At 37.8% G+C, this 12,600-nt stretch overlaps 1 protein-coding gene across 1 annotated transcript in view; it reads right to left on the bottom strand.

Annotated features, from left to right (window-relative positions):
- GRIA2 (glutamate ionotropic receptor AMPA type subunit 2) overlaps positions 1-12,600 on the bottom strand; it is a 216,546-nt gene that overhangs the window by 13,543 nt on the left and 190,403 nt on the right. Inside the window, exon 17 of the transcript XR_014175904.1 lies at positions 567-642. The gene's annotated coding sequence lies outside the window, so the exon portion shown is untranslated. The remainder of the gene's footprint in view (positions 1-566; positions 643-12,600) is intronic.

Raw genomic sequence — 12,600 nt, 5'->3', positions numbered from 1 at the left:
TTCCCTGAGTTCGGGAACTATCAATCCACAACAAGAGTCGCTTGTTGAGATGAGTGGCTATAGAAATCAAATCAAATCAAATGTTTCTACAACTTTTTTTTCAATCTCTGCCTATTGCTTTAAAAAGAACCATAGTTAACTGTATGTTAAACCTGCCCCAATCCAATCCCTTGGGGAGGGGGGGGGGGAGGCTTCGACTCTATTTGGTTAAACCAAAGGGTTCTTTTACTAAGGATGTTGGTTGGTAAAGTCAAGCCAGCTCTAAAATCTACTGCTCACTATATGCAAAAATAGGGTGTAGGTTTGCCCCAGCCTATCCATCCCCCCATTACTAGTCCATTTCCAGCCAACCAGAGCTTCCAAAATATTTTGAGAACTCTGAGACATTTGGGATTAATCCATATATTTCTCAGGGTGCCTGGCCATGGGATGCTGGTACAAACCGGATCCAGCTGCCCTGGTCCATATCACCTGTCATTTGCCCCCTTCTGATTTTCTATCACATACACACAAAGCTTTATTTCCCTTTCATCCTTCCCCTTCTTCCCCCTTTCATCCTTTCCCACCTTCTTTTTTTGATGCCAGGATGCCTGTGAGCCAGGCTGAGCTGACATTCTGTTCCTCTTGATAAAGATGTTACTCCTGAAAAAGAAAAAAAAAAAGAGAGGAAGGAGAGATACATAAAATTTTTCATTAGCAAAACTGTTCAATGTGGCTTAGCTGGGTATTGATCATGGATTTTTTTTAGCAGTTTTGGGATTTTTCATATGTTGGGAGTCACCCATTCAATTTCAGAGGGGGGGGGGGGAGTCTTTCCAGACTACCAAATACTGGGTTTTCCCTGATGTCGGGTGGTTGCGATTCGGGATGGAAGGGAGATGTGGTTTCTAGTTTCAGAAAGGGCTTTCTCACTGGGAGTGCAGCCCTCATTCAGATTCCCCACTTCCCTCTGGTGGCACTTGGCTGAGCGTGGCTGCCACCCCAACCAAGGAGAGAAGTGGACACCACCCAAAATCTTTCACATCTTGAAATGTTTCTTGAAAGTCATCCCAAAGGGGTGAGCAAAGTAGGCTCCTTATCCTACATTCTCATTAGAGGTAGGTAGTCCTCGCCTTATGGCCACAACTGAGCCAAACCTTCCATTGCTAAGCAAGATTTGAGCGAGTTTTGCTCTGTTTTGTGATTTTCCTTGCAACTGTTATTAAGTGATGTTCATTAGTTGTAAATAACTAGAGAGGGAAATTGTATCTTATTGAGACCTTTGAGGCGAGCGGGCATAAAATTATTTTGTAGATGAATTTGAGGTAGTTTTCTATACAAGGAAAAGTATTTTTTTTAATATAAAATGGCAACAAGAATGGATTACTTTTTGCCGAAATAAAAGTTGATACTTTCAGGACTAAAACAGGAACAAAACAGCCTTGAAAGTCATATGCTGTTAGACATTTTAAGTGTGTGGTAAATGAAGTGATAAATAAATCTACATGCTTAATATAATGTGGAGAAAAAAGTACATTTCCATATTTGGACATTTTCACTGTCCAAGTCCTCATTTTTTAAAAAATCTGTGTTTAAAAAAATCAACACAACTCTCCAAAACCACATGAGTGAATCACTAATCCTTCTAATTAACCAAGAAAAGTGGAAACAAGACACCCCAACTATGTCCTGCCCTCCCCCAATACTCCTTAAGTCAATGGCATAAATATATGAGCAGTTGCGGTGATGGGAAAAGAAAAGCTGAAAAACCACAATGACTGCATTCCTTTCCTCAGATTGAACTGCCAGAAGAAAGCTAGCACGAAGCTATAATCATTAAGTTGGAACTTATCAGGCGTGAACTACCACTCCTCCAAACCCAGGAGCGGAAAAGTGGGAACAAACAAGTGTTCCTGTCACTGGGGAAACAGTCTGCCTTCCATGCTTCATGCAACTCCAGCGTTTCTGATACAAAAATGGATTGGGTGCAATTTCAAATGCGTCACAGTATAGCTGAAAATACATTGGTTCAGCTACCCAACAATGGCCTTGGTATAGATCACATAATAGAATCCTACAGGGATGGCGTTGATTTAGGAGTGATGCAAAGACAGTGTGTGGAAGTGCCGGATTTGATCAATTGAGAAAGAAAAAGTCACGGTTAGCCTCTCCGCTTGCCGTCCCTCAAAAGACTCGGGGATTTTCTTCATCATTCTTCCTTGCCTACTAACACAGCAGCTTGTTTGTGTCACATAATGAAGCGCCTGTTTGAAATGCAATGCAGCAGCTTTTGCCAAAGCAAACATAGTCTCCTCTGGAAAAAAAAAAAGCAAGTGATTGTCTGATATCGTAGAATAAAAGGAAGGAGATGGAAGAAAGGAGGGTGATTCAGCAGCCTTCTGATTTACTTCCTAAACATGCTGGCTTGGTAGTTAACGAATGATTTCTGTGACCTTGAACAATTTATAACGGAACATTTTTCAATCCTATTCATTTTCTTGACAAATGGAGAGATGGGGAAAAACATGTGAAAACATTTGATCCTGCAGATTTTAACACTTTACTATACTTTGATATGACTAACAAACAAACAAGAGTTTGACCTAAAACAGTGATGGCTAACCATTTTCTAAAGGTGTGCCAAAACTGTGTGCATGCATGCTATCGCGCATGTCTGCTTGTGCGAGCGAACCCCACCTGCGCATGTGCAAGCGTCCCCTGTGTGGGGAGGCAATTTTTGCCCTCCCCAGGCTCCGGAGGCTTTTCTGAAGTCTGGGGAGGACGAAAACAGCCTCACTTGGCCCTCAGGAAGTCCAAAAATCAGTTGGCTGTGGTGCACATGCGTGCCAGAGCTGAGGGCTGTCAAGGGCTGCCGTGCCGACATCTATGGCTCCACATGCCACCTGTGGCACGCGTGCCATAGGTTCACCACCACGGGCCTAAAACATTTCAATAAATGATTTACAAAGAAAATTATCTGCATTGTTAATATTCTGTTTATGAGTACAATTTAGAGACAAATCATGAAGTTTTTTATTTTTAAGTTATGTTCAAAGGTGTGCCGTATAGTAGTTTAAATGATACCAGTGTGGAAGTGCATCAGTGCAATTTTTTATTACAGCAATTTGTGCTTTGGAAAAGGAAAATTCTTCACCCATCCCCACCCCCCGAGAAAAGAAGTTCGGCATTCCCGTTAAAGTCAAGCTTTAGAATTAACAAATAGGGAACCTGAACTCAAACACAATGTTCTATTATGTATAATTGCCTAAGAACCTTCATTTTTATGAAAGACAAAACAAACAGAATCGGTATACAAAGTCACATCAGATGAAGCTGACAAACTAGTATGAATTTTTAGAATTGTTACTTCGCCTTGATGGTACTTAGCTTATTGGTAAACTGCTTGCTTCTTGGGGGCTGCACTGAGTCTAGGTCAGCATGGTCAGACATTCAGTCATGCCCAATTTTGGGCCACTCTATAGATCAGCACTCTCCATGCCCCTCTGTCTTGCACTGCCTCCTTCCGATCCACCATGATCAACCCTGTGTCCAGCCAGCAGGTACTCCCAGCATGATTGATTTTTTAAGTGAGTCAGCTGCCATGAACATGACCAAAGTATGAGAGCCTCTGTTTGGAGATCTTGACTTCAAGTTATATTTTTGGTGAGGTTTGGTCTAGGACAGGGGTGTCAAACTCGATTTCCTTGAGGACCGCATCAGGGTTGTGTTTGCCCTTGGGGGGCTGGGGCGGGTGTGGCGAGGGTGGGCATGGTCAGCATGGTCTTTGCCAATGGTGTTCAAATGATGTCCAGATGTGGGATTGCAACCAAGTCACCTATTATATTGGTACTAACTTTGTGTTCTTTTGCCACAGTCATACTACTTTTATTTACACTTTGTCACTGAGGTGAGTTAGGTGGCCATATAAACTTTATAATATAAATTTTCTTAAACAAACAAAAAAACCAAAGAGACAGAAATCTAAACAGCATTGGTATTATTATTATTATTATTATTATTATTATTATTATTATTATTATTATTATTATTATTATTATTATTATTATTATTATTGTATCAACAGAATTGTACCACAGTGGCCAGATGTTTCGCCGGATTTGGCATTAATTACTAGTCGGGCCCCACCCAGGGGCCTAGGACGTCGTAACGTATTTTCGTAATATACGTGCAGATCCAAGCAGTGCAGCTTTTTGCATTTGACTGATAGTGATTTTGTCAAGTTTTAACTGTTTTAAATGTAATTCCAGTGCTTTTGGAATAGCACCCACTGTGCCGATTACCACTGGAATTATCACTGCTGGTTTGTGCCATAATCGTTGAATTTCAATGTTTAGGTCCTGGTATTTCTCGATTTTTTTATATTCCTTCTCGTCGACCCTGCCATCACCCGGTATTGCAATGTCTATGATTGTAACCTTATTTTTCTCAACCAGTGTGATGTCTGGTGTGTTATGCGCCAGTATTTTGTCCGTTTGTATACGAAAATCCCATAGGATCTTGACCATCTGATTTTCGGTGACTTTTTCAGGCTTATGTTCCCACCAGTTTGTTGTTGTTTTAATATCATAATTTTTGCACAAATTCCAGTGGATCATTTGTGCTACTGATTATTATTATTGTTGTTGTTATTATTGTTATTATTGTTATTGTTATTGTTGTTATTGTTGTTATTGTTGTTATTATTGCTATTATTGTTATTATTGTTATTGTTATTATTGTTATTAATAACTATGACAAAAAGCTTATACTACATTGTTCATAGCTATTGAACACCTATGGCTGGTAATCTCACTTTTTCAAGACATCTCCTGTCCCTTACCCATCCTAGAAGTCTCCCAACACCTTCAGGAGCTTTAGCAAACTCAAGTCTCCCTTCAGGAATAATTAAGTTTTCTTGTTTATAAGCACTTGCTGCTTATCATTGTCACTTGGAAGCCTTTGCCTCCCTTCTGTCATGTCTGCCTTTATCTACCCTCTACCTATCATCAAGAAGCTTGAATGCCAAACTTATTGGTATGTCAATCCCTTTGCTTTTTGCCTATACTTTCCTGTCACACTGAAGATACTGGTTTTCACAGTATTTCTTCTTGAATTGAAAATTCCCTCCTTGCTAGGAACACAATATTTAGTTTCACCACTTCATCCTATTTGTAGGTAGAGAAATATTCTAGGTAGAACCTAAATACTGAACATAGGAAAGTATGGCTAGCTGAGTTTATTGGAAGAGCAATTGTGTTTTGTGATAGTAGTATGATCAACACAGAAAATATATCTGGAGGAAATGGAAATTTTCCCTGGAGTAGGGAAGGAATGGAGATTTTACAATATCCTTCCCCTGCCACGCCGACCAAGCCACACCAACCAAGCCATGCCATGTCCACCAAGCCATGCCCACAGAAGCGGTAGTAAAAAAAAAAAGAATCTCTCCACTGATAGGATCTAGTACAAAAATGTTAAAGACATTTTTCAGGTATGAGAAGGCTGTTTTGTTAATATTGCTCCAACTCAACTATCCATGTGGAAATCATCTCGCAGTAATTCTGATGCTATTTCCTTCTCTTAAAATCCTTCCTATCATATCACATTAAACTGTTGTCAGTTCATTAAAAAATCTGCAAATTTTTCATGTCGCATCATATTACAATGATGTATTATGTCACTAGGACTCCTATTCAGCAAATAAGCTGCACAGTCCTGGAAAGTGTTTAAAGAATATCATTTTATAGAGGATATAATTTTTAGTAAGTTAATATTTTTTTCTTTCAGAATAGTACACAAAAGCACAATCTAATTAAACAACTGTTGCTTTTTTGACTTAAAAAAACATTTTTAGGCTTTACAAGTTGTGTTCTGCAGTTTTCTAATGATGAAAGGCAAAATTGTTTAATAATGATGGTATGGAAATGAGCGAAGAATGAACATACGTAATGTATGCTCTATCTTGCTTTTGATGAATCATTAGGCATCTGTAGCCAGAAACTGTCTGACAGAAAAACTTTACTAGCTCTCTACTCTACTGATTAAATCTCATTGTTTGGAAAGCAAATAGTTGTATTTAGAGATTTTGGGAAGTATAGCCTCAAAATGTCTACAAGTTGGGAGACATCTTGGGGAGAGGCTATTATAGCAACTGAGGCCCATAAATGTTCATTCCGTACTGGCATTTGATTTTACCAAGACACAGCTGAAGAAAGGCACCAGAATATGACCTAATTCATATCTAGAGTGCTCCTTTGCCTTTAGATATCAAAGAAAATATAGTTTTCCAAGTTCAGAACCAACTTCTTGAGCAAAATGTGAAAGTGGTCAAGCAATGAGTACCCTTAAAGAATGGCCCAAAATTCATTTTTCTGATACAATGATGTGATTATTATATTAATATAAAGTTCTAAGTTGGCTTCAGTGGCAAATCCAATGGCAAGCGCATCAGAGTCACCTATGCCTAACTTTATTACAGTATAGATTTCTAGAGAATGAGCATTCTATAGATTAGACTATGGCAACATATTTACTCATCATCATCATCATCATCATCATCATCATCATCATCATTTTAGCCATTGTCCATCCACTGCAGGATGAAGGCCTCTTCTGCATGTTTCCAACCAATACCGTCCTGAGCTTCTTTTTTTTTGCCAATTGGGCCTGCAATATTTGCTGATGTAAGGTGACCAACTTTTTTACAATGAAAAGGAGGACAAATAAATTGGAAAAAATATATCGTAAATAAAAGAAATATTTTATTCATTGCAACAATAATACACTAAAATATGATATATGCATAATAAAAACATTTGCAACATTTTATATTGTAATTATGCTTACATGCCTGTTAATTATTATTTAAATGAGTACTTTTCCATTGAATTAATATTTTTTGTCAATGTATCATCTTCTAACAATATATTGGAAATATCTGAACAAGAAATATCCTTCATATTGAATTTTATGGCATGTGCTGCAGCTAGAGTATCAACATTCAATCTCGATTTCTCACTTGTCGAAAAATCATTGGCAATTGAAAAAAACTCTTTCAACTGCTGCATTAGTTCCAGGGCAGCACAACGTAAATTGAACAAGTATAAATAAATGTTCACATGGAATATGTTCATTTTTGAAATGGCTGAAAATATCCACCCATCTTTTATCAATTTCAACATGTTGATTTTCCCATTGTATTAATTTTTCAGAATTTAAATATACACTCAGTCTTCTAATTTCTTCAAAGAGACAATTGTCGTCTATTTTAATGTCTAGCATTTCTTTAGATAAAAATTCAACACAAGATTCAATATCTGTTCAATATACTTGCGATGAAGTAAAAAAAACACCATTAAAAACCGTTTAATAAAATACGTCACATTCAAATATCAAAAAGGAGGACATGTAGGAGGACACTTTTCGAGGGAGGACAGAACTTACAAAAGAAGGACTGTCCTCCCTAAAGGAGGATGGTTGGTCACCTTAGCTGATGTCATCATAGTTTTAGGCCTCTCATGGAATTTTATCAAGTGAAATCAAGTAAATGGATATTTACTATTACATTATTGCATTTAATATACTACCTGAAGCTAGTAAATGGTTTCCCCTAAAGTTTGAATCTTGAAAACATTTATAGCCATTGTCTCTGTTTTGTTAGGATACATAATCATCACATTTGACATGATTTAATCCTGTATTTAGGCTCTTATTCAGCATCTCAAACACTCATTATTGAGAACTGAACAAGCTGCTACTAGTGAAGCAAAAATGGTTCATTAAAAATTTCAAAATTCAGTATTTTACTCAGTTTTTTAAAAAATAATGGAAAGAGAAACATTGAGTGCATGTAATTACAAACAATGAAACAAAACAGTTAAAATAATAAAACTTATCTAGCTGCACAGCATTAAACTTCTTGTCATAATTAATCTATATTAATTAACATACCTAATTTGTAGGCATTTTGGTTCCATTGTAGTGCTTGATCTACAAATTCTGCATAGCACTACTTAAACCATTCATCTACTATTAGACATCATACTGCCAACCATACTTCATCCAAGAGACACTTCTATTGCTAGAACATTGCCACAAAGAACTCCCTATTTTTCATAACTATACTGTAGGTCAGACCTACAAATGGTACTGCAAACGGAGCTTCTCCAGGTGATATTAATATATGGGTCAGGTAATATTCAGGTCTTTTAAGCATTGGTTTTAAGATATCCTGTGTCATAGATAGTGCAGTGCTTTAATGCTTCATATGGCAAGATCCATTTAGCTGTCCAATTAAATAATAGAACTGCAAAATTATGTATCAGCTGTGGTTTTTGGGCTACCTAAGGATGGCCCTACTCAGAGTACATCACACTAAAAGTCTTTGAATGACCTCGGAGCATTTAAAATATTCTAAACTATAAATATCCATGGCGGAGAGGATGAATATTGCAGTATGTCTCAAAGTAATTGTTTTGGGGTGAAGGAACCCTCCTCCTCCAGTGCTTTCTTGTATAACTATTACTAGCAGTGAGAGTTGAATCATGGTTTCACATATATAAATAGATATTTATAGGTATATAAATAGTCAAGAATATCATGATTGATAGGCCATGGAAGATTATTTTAATATATAATTACTGCAGCAAGTTGATTGTATACATCGAGATGAAAAGATTCAACATTTCTCACTATGTAGAAATAGTTGGCGGTTGACAGATTTTGCTGAAATGGATAAATTAATTTATTTAACTAGAGAAAGGACATTATCTATATTGGTGAGTGGAAGTCTCTTAACGACTTTTTGCATAAAAATGAAATTGATTTGTTATTTTGATAATTAAACAGGATAGATTACAGAAAGAAAAGCATTATGCTATAAATTTCTACTTATAGTTGCTGTGAAAACTACAGGTAATCTTGACTTATGACAGTAATAGAGCCTACCCATTTCTGTCATAAGGCGGGAAGACATGAGTTGAAACACTTTAAGTCAGACCTGTCAAACTGGCAGCCTGTGGACGGGATGCATCATGTGCAAGCCATACCCACCCTAGCTCCTCAAAGGCAAAAAAGTCATGATATGTCACAATACATCATATAAGTTTGACACCTGGGATTTAAGTGAAAGAGCCCTCATCCTGGATCACCCTAATGCATATGTTAAATGAATGTAGGAATGAATGCAGGGGCATTTGTTCTGTAGGGAGAACGAGGCAGGCAGGAACTGAAGCAAGGCAGGTTGAAGCTAACACAACCTTTATTAACAGTTTAACAGAGCAAAATGCAAGGCAAACCTCGAACCGGCAAACAGCAACATTTGACAGCTGACAGTCCTTTTATACCGGAGCTGTCAGATGCTGAACCAATAGAATGGCTGCATTCTCCCACCAGCTGGCTGCTCGCATCTTAACCAATCAGGAGCCGGCAATGATAGTCAATGGCGTCGTAGCCTCGAGGACTTAACAGCATTAAATTCCCATAGGATGCCTGCTTTGCATGTCCCAGGTCCTCCCCACACTCTGAAATACTTCCGTGCTCTTCTTCCTTTCCACCGCTCATAATGCCTTGTTTACCTTCTGGAAATTTGTAGAACGTAGTATTATGGGCCATGTGGAGCAGCCATTTTCAAACTGACCTCGGCAAAGCAGCATTTCCCACCACCTTCTGCCTTTGTGTATGGCCGCTTTAACTCAAAACAGGATATTGAGCCATAGTTTATGGTTTGCAGTTTCTACATTTCCTTGTAAAAAAAAGAGTTTTAAAAGGAAGGGGGACAAACAAGAGAAGTGAGACAGAGAACAGACAATGAAGGGTTATGCAGAGGAAGATGCTTTGCCTTGTTTGAAATCTGACCTGGAAGCTGCTCTTTCCTCTCCCTTTGCATCTCCCTTTTAACACTTAATCCTTCGTTGTCTGTTCTCCATCTTACTCCTCTTGTTTCTGTCCTTCCTTTTAAAACTTTTTTTCATAAGGAAATATATAATCTGCAAAACATTATACTGTTTTGAGTTAAAATGGCCCTGCAGAAAGGCAGGGGGGGATGCTGCTTTGCCGAGGTCAGTTTGCAAATGTCTGCTCCATGTGGCCCAGCAAGAATGGTCTATAATACTGAATTCTGTAGATCTCCAGAAGGTAGACAAGGCATTGTGAGGGGTGGAATAGGGGGGTAAAGCAGGCACAGTCTCCCAGGGACCCAGCAGGGCAAGAATGGGGAGGGAAAGAAGTTACGAATGTAAGCTAACGGTTAGGTCAGCAATATATAAGCCATGAGAGTAGTACTGTTTCTTTAAGTACTGCTGTAATGGGATTGGTTGCTGTTACCTCAAGCAGCCATAAGATGGAGCCAGAATGACTGTTAGCTCTCTGTTTGTTAGATGCTGATCGTGGATACTGCTATCGTGAGTTACTGTGAGTTTTGCTATTGTTAGTGACTGTGTGCTGAACTGATATGATACTGGACTGTGTTCGATGGATCACTCCTTAACTGAGAACATTGATAACTGACTGACTGAATCGTGTGTAAATTGAACTCTGAATACCTATATTTTCCACATAAGTAAAATATACTTTTTAAAAATTACTTTTACTATTCAGTGTCCCTGTATGCTGGTTTGTGTGTGTTCTTCCACACCACTCTCATTGCGCTTCTCTGCACACTCGCTCTCTTAACGGGCAGCTTACCTAACAAAAGAGATAAACTAGGTGAACATGCTTAAGTATCTCTGCAAAGTTACGAAGCCGCTGGTCATTCGTAAGTGAGAATGACCAGATAACTTTAATAAATTCTTATCTTTGAATCATGGTTGTACATGGCTTTGGGGAGGTCTGTTGTAATTTTGAATGGTCATTAAATGATCTGTCGTTCCTCGAGGATTACCTGTATTAGACTCCACTTCTTTATATTTTCTTTTCTTTTTCTTTTCTATTTTTCTGCAACTTTTTTGCTGTTTTTGTACTTTTTGCTTTCAATTTCTTCCTTTTTTTCCTTCCTTATTTTCTATTAGTTGGTTAACTGTTATCCTTTTTGTTTACAAGTTTTGATTATATATCTACAATTTCATGACAGTATGAAAAACCTTTAAAAGAACAAGAAAAAATAAATGGGCTATCTCTCCCAAGGAACATCATCTACTAGGAAAACCAAGCTTGCACAAATAATCCATTTAATGTTACAGTTTATCCCAAATCTTGTCGTTACTGTGCTTTACAATTGATTTGGTTAATCCGACCCAGAAAAGCACATGACACCACAGTTCTGCAGATAGATTTATAATCCAAAATATTTGGACTCTATTAAAATATACCAGCAGACAATACATTTATATCTTGAATTTCCAAATCACATTTATATTGTAACCATTGACATTATATAGTATATCATTGTGAACTTCGGCTTAACATCAGGAACAAAGCTTATTTTCTGAGGAGCTGCCACTAATTACTTAGCCACCCCCATGATTAATGGGTTATCTTAATCACTAAGACTAAATGTCTTGCGCCTTGTCTTTTTCAATTAATATTTTTTTAATTGAAGACCATGTCTTTGTTAAATCCTTTTGGCCAGTTTTTAACTGGCACATTTTTGAAATCATACAACTTTCTTCTCATTTAATATTGGATTTCCTCATTGTTTCATAATGAATTATAATACTTAAGCATGTTATATCTGCCTTGATGCCCTAAATGTTATATATCCTGTATTCAAGTGCTATAGAACAGATGGAAACCTCTTACTTTAGATATTATAGTCTCAGTGATTTTAAATGTTGATAGGATGTTCACAGGTAACACACACACACACACACACACAATATATATAAATATTTTGAATAGCATTTTGTTTTTGAGACTAATATAATATTACATTTTAATAAATATGCATTTTTCCTAAAATGGAGGTATAAAAGATGCTGAGAAATAGGCATTTTCATCCCCCCACCCTTTGTAGGTAGGTGTAGAAAACAAAACTAGAATACAAATGTAAAATGAAGGTCATGTTTGTTGAAGCTTCATTGCCTTCATAAAATAATCCTGAGAGTTACTTTATAAAAATTCCATTGCCTAACTTTTATCTTCATATATAGTGTTTGTTTCCCTTGATTTGTTGCTCATATATGAGTGCATATACTACTTACACGCACACATACCCACAAACATGCAAAAACACAAACACACCTCTGGTTAAGATAGAAATAAACAGTTTAACCATTCATGTTCCAATTCTATACTGCCAGGATGTAGAAAATTCCACATTATTTTGTCCCCCAAATAATAATTGCTAATGGCTGATGAGTGAAGGCAACTGTCACCATTAATATATTTCAAATTATGACTAGCTTTCAGTGGTGGGTTCCGGATCTCGTTGCAACCGGTACAGTGCAACAGGGCCGGGCATCCAGCACGTGCATGTGTATTTACAGCCCACGATGCATTGCAATGCTCCAGCTGCTCAGTGGAGCGCTGTGCAGGCGCCGTACGCTCCGTGCACGTGCGCGTAAGCCCCGATCAGCTCAAATACAGGTAAAGGAGGGCAGGCGGGTGGGCCCTCCGGAGCACCATACCGGAACAGTACCTGGTGCTTCCAGCAGGCACCGGTATGCCCATACCGGGGCATACCAG

Source organism: Natrix helvetica (assembly GCF_964273705.1).
Source record: "Natrix helvetica genome assembly, chromosome: 7".
Taxonomy (NCBI): Eukaryota; Metazoa; Chordata; class Lepidosauria; order Squamata; family Natricidae; genus Natrix; species Natrix helvetica.
The sequence above is the reverse complement of the archived record's forward strand: the minus strand, read 5'-3'. Positions and strand labels throughout refer to the sequence as shown.